Raw genomic sequence first — 5423 nt, 5'->3', positions numbered from 1 at the left:
TGATAAACTGCGTATAAATTGAGTGGTAAACTTTATAAAATAATAATTTAAATATTAAAAAATATAATTAAATGTTTAACATTTAAAAAAAAACGCTTGTTGACAGGTATTTTCAACTAATATTATTCTCTTCACGTATAATTTAAAATAATATTCTTTTTTATTTTTAATATTGAATATTTGGTTATATACTATTTTTTTTAATATTTGAAAGTGATAAAAGATTAAATAAGATAAAATAAATTAATCTAAAGAGATCCTTATGTAAAATATAATTAAACAAAGTGATAAAAGATTAGATAAGATAAAATGAAACTAATCTTTAAATAAATCCTTATATAAAATATACAATCAAACAAATCTAGATAGAAATATAGGTGAGAACCTATAAAAGTTGCAAAGAAAGGAAGAGAAATTCATTTGTTCGATTGACATTTTTTGAAGAAATGAGTGAGTTTGGAGAGAATTGGTGTGAAGAAATCTCTAAAGCTTTTGAGGTCAATTCCACCGTGTTTGATCGATGGTTGATGGATGTCAAGTGTCAAGAAGAACCCTACAACTTACAAAGTGAATCATTGCCTCAACAAAACTTGTTTGACTATCCTTCAACACAACACAATGCAAATATGACTAACTTTGAGTCAGCTTGTATTCCGCTATCCAACAATATGCCGAACACGCAGATTGGAGAGAATTGGTGTGAAGAAATCTCTAAAGATTTTGAGGCCAACTCCGCCGTTCTTGATCAATGGTCGGTAGATGTCAAGTGTGTAACGCCCCGGCAACTTACAGGGACTGTTGACTACCCCCACAAATCACCACGAGACTTTCCAGTGTGCTTTGTCCTCACTCGCACACTTTCCGGGAAAACTTCCCGGAAGGTCACCCATCCCAAAATTACTCCAGGCTAAGCACGCTTAACCATGGAGTTCTTAAGGGTTAGGCTACCGAAAAGTAAATGCATTTTGGTGATATGGGTAGCCAAATCAATTCCTTTAAGCTATCCTTCAACTGTATAGTCCCATACCTATACAGTCTCCAGATCCCTCTCATTCCGGTGTATGTTCGATTCGTCCATGTACCCCTTCCACTAGAAGCCTGCCAAGAGCCGCTCCTTGTCGGTGCGATCACTCCCCGACCTCGTCAGTGCCCGGGTGTCACATGCCCACTAGCTTCCGCTTGGTTCGTCTTCGAACCACACCGTACTGGGATAGGCTAGGCTCTGATACCATCTGTAACGCCCCGGCAACTTATAGATGTATTGTGATGCATCATATCAAGGGCTCGGATGTGTTTTGATGCAAAGTGGAAGACCAGTGGCATATGCATCTCGTCAGTTAAAGGTGCATGAGAAGAATTATCCAACGCATGATATCGAGTTGGCTGTTGTGGTGTTTGCCTTAAAGACGTGGAGGCACTATCTCTATGGGGCATGATTTCAAGTTTTTAGTGATCACAAAAGTTTGAAATACCTGTTCGATCAAAAGGAGTTGAACATGCGTCAAAGGAGATGGATGGAGTACCTAAAAGATTATGACTTTGAGTTATTGTATCATCCAGGAAAAGCAAACGTCGTTGCAGATGCCTTGAGCANAAGACGAATTCAAATGTCTGCTCTGATGGTGAANGAGTTAGAGCTCATAGAGAAGTTGCGGGATATGAATTTNGGGTTGCAGTTGAATCGAGATCATATATGGTGTAGTCACTTGACAATTACCAGCGATTTCTTAAAGCAAATAAAGGCAGAACAAGTAGAAGATTTGAGACTGCAACATATCGTGGAGTTATTGGGTACTGATCAGGCCAAGGATTTTGTCTGAGGGGCAGATGGTATTCTTCGGTTCCGGAATAGAGTGTGCGTTCCAAAGAAACCATAATTGAGAAGGATGATCTTGGAGGAAGGGCATAAGAGTCGTCTTAGTATACACCCAGGTATGACTAAGATGTATAAGGATTTGAAAGAATCGTTTTGGTGGGATGGAATGAAGAAGGATGTGGNAGATTTTGTGTTGTCCTGCTTGGTTTGTCAGAAAGCCAAGGTGGAGCACCAGAGGCCGGGAGGAATGTTGCAACAATTGGAGATTCCTCANTGGAAGTGGGANAGTATCTCGATGGATTTTGTAACTCACTTACCTAGATCATTGAAGGGTCATGACTCCATCTGGGTGATCGTTGATAGACTAACGAAGAGTGCCCACTTTTTACCGATCAAACTGTGCATGTCAATGGGAAAGCTGGCGGAGTTGTATATCCAGGAGATAGTAAGATTNCACGGGGTACCTGCGAGTATTGTATCTGACCGAGATCCAAGATTCATATCGAGGTTTTGGCAGACATTGCTAAGAGCTTTAGGTACACAGTTGAGAATGAGTTCAGCGTACCATCCTCAAACCGATGGTCAATCTGAAAGGACTATTCAGTCCTTAGAGGATTTGTTAAGAACGTGTGTGCTAGATCATCTTGGAGGTTGGAATGAGATCTTACCCTTAGTAGAGTTCACTTACAACAACAGTTACCACTCCAGCATCGGAATGGCGCCTTTTGAAGCCTTGTATGGGAGAAGATGTCGAACACCTTTGTGCTGGTATCACGATGGGGAAGCAGTGACAGTGGGGCCTGAATTATTGCAGATAACCACACAGAAGGTAAAGTTGATTCAGGAGCGGATGCGGGCAACACAGAGCAGGCAAAAATCTTATGCCGATAAGAGAAGGAGACCGCTAGAGTTTGAGACAGGAGATCATGTGTTTCTACGGGTGACACCGACAACTGGAGTTGGGAGAGCTATTAAGTCAAAGAAGTTGTCACCGAAATTTCTCGGACCGTATGAGATTCTTAGGAGAATCGGACCAGTAGCTTATGAGGTAGCGTTGCCACCTCAGTTGGCGAACTTACATAATGTGTTTCATGTATCTCAGTTGAGGAAATATGTTCCAGACGCGACTCATGTGCTAGAGGCAGATGATATCCAAGTTAGAGAGGATCTAACTTTGGATACTAGACCAGTGCGAGTCTTAGATGAGCAAACTAAAAACCTAAGAGGAAAGGATATTCGCATGGTGAAAGTGCTTTGGAACGAAGGGACTCAGGAAATGACTTGGGAATTAGAAGAGTATATGAAGAAAGAGTATCCATATCTTTTTCCTGAATAAAAACATTTTCGAGGACGAAAATTTTTGAAGATGGGAAGAATGTAAGACCCTAAAAAAAAAATTATAGAGTTAATTTTGTTGGTGATATTTCCTTGTTGGTTTAGTGGTTGTTTTCAATTCTTGCTTAATGAATAAATTATTTACTTATTTTATTCATTTATTTGATTTTTTCAGTAGGTTTGAAATTGTTGTGCTTTGGTTATTAATTATTTTATTCATCATGGAGTCTACGAGTTTAAGTTGTGGTGCAGAGAAAGGTTATTGGTGGGGCCACTTAGTTAAAATTATGGGTAATAAATAAAATAAATAAAGGAGAATTAGTTTTTTTTTTATAGTTTTATGAGTATCTTTTCCGAAAAGATAGGCAACAAAAGAGAAAACCGTTAAGGTTAGTAGGATTATGGGTTATTAAAGTGGAGAAGTGAAGGGAGAATAGAACATATTTTCTGGTTATAAAGTCTGAAAAACAGAGAGAAAAGGAGAGCGTATGTGTGACATAGTGGCTGGAAAAATCAAAGGAATTGTTTGAAGTTATTTAAGNCAAAGACGAGAGCCGNAGAGAGGTGGAAGTTTTGGCTGGAAACCTTGGGTAAAGAAAGGAGTCTAGGATCATCCAAGGTAAGGGAAGCTCACCATTGTTATGTGTTTAGAGATTGTTATTTTATACTGTGTTTCTCGTTATGCTCTATCTCAATACTACTTATTATTTGATCAAAGCGTGATAAAATCTGTAGTGCATGGTTACATGAACACTATGTATTTCGTAATATAAAATATGATTATAAACTCTTTTCGTGGTAGGGTTAGATACATATGTATTATATTGAGAGTATATAGAAGATCAGTTTCATTGCATTGTGATGTTTGGAGTATTTAGCATGANCGATGATATGAACTTGATGATTTAGGTATTAATCCTTTTTACCCTAGTTTTATGNGTATATTGTTTCGGGGAGTGGGTGTTGGTCTTTTGCATGAGAAATCGTTTCCCTGTTTATTTCATAGATAATCCATACTGGTTTATGTGGTGAGTCCTAGAAGAGTAGGGTGTATGCATTGGTTTTGTTTTTAAATTACTGATGTGAATAATTGTAGCACAGAACCGTTTAGGTTCTGTTTCTGCGAACTTTTGGTATTTGCATCCATAATGAACGTTGTATATACTCTCTAACCGAGAGTGGCACGCGAGGGGTATATATATATGGATGGAANAATTTTCATGATATTTGTGGGAAGAGCAATGGGTTATGTGTATGTATGTTTATAATATATGTTAGGGGATGAAGAGAGTGGAGAGTGAGGGTGATTTTGATAGAGAGAGCATTGTGGATCTCGGCCTGAGAGGGGAAGATAGAGTTGCATGTTTTTTTTACGTTGCAGGTTTTGAGTGGTTAGAATACTTTAGATGATAGAAGAGAGGAATGGTGGATAAGAAAAGTTAGGGTGGAAGGTTCAGTGTGTGTATGATAATGGAGAAAGAAAAGAGTTGGGTATAGAAATTTTTTTTAGGAAGTGAGAATATTGACCTATAAAAAGGAAAACCTGGATAAATATCAGTTGGGGTGGTGGCTTAGGTGACTGCGGTGGTCTTCTGAATGATCATGTCGAGGGCTTTGATTTTANTTAGAACTTTCTCTGAAACTGTAACCACTTTGTTTTAAAGGAAAATCAATTGGTTGAAACCCCAAAATAGACTATTATTTCTGTGAAACGTTGTATGGAGTTTTGTGTTGTACTGCTGGGAGTTTAAGTGCTTAAAGTGAGGCTATAATGTAGTTATGGGAAGATAACGCATATCAGTGTTGGTGCAGTACTATTTTTTTTTATATAGGTGTGATTTATTTGGATACAAGCAATGAATATAATATTTGAAAAGTTAGTAATTGAATGAAGTTATATTCGAAATGACGTTATAAAAGAAGAATTTATTACTGACATTAGTACGTTAGTTTTTATTATAAATTATATTACGTTAGTTTATATGTATAATATATTATATATGTTAGTGAATGACTTTATTGATTAGGTTGTTATATAAACAGTATTATATTAGGTTAGTGTAGGAGGGATATTATATAAAAAAAATATATAAATATATATATATATATATATATATATATATATATATATATATTAGGTGGTGCAGGCGAAAGAATTTCTTTTATGTAATATTTAATTTTGTTTTATTGGTTCACGTGAATTTTTTTGTGTTATGATGTGAGGGCATTAATAGTAATATGTTTACATGCATTAAATTTTGAAAAAGGTTGC

Source organism: Vigna radiata, chromosome 2, assembly GCF_000741045.1.
Source record: "Vigna radiata var. radiata cultivar VC1973A chromosome 2, Vradiata_ver6, whole genome shotgun sequence".
In the NCBI taxonomy this organism is placed as follows: domain Eukaryota; kingdom Viridiplantae; phylum Streptophyta; class Magnoliopsida; order Fabales; family Fabaceae; genus Vigna; species Vigna radiata.
Note: the sequence above shows the minus strand (reverse complement) of the source record.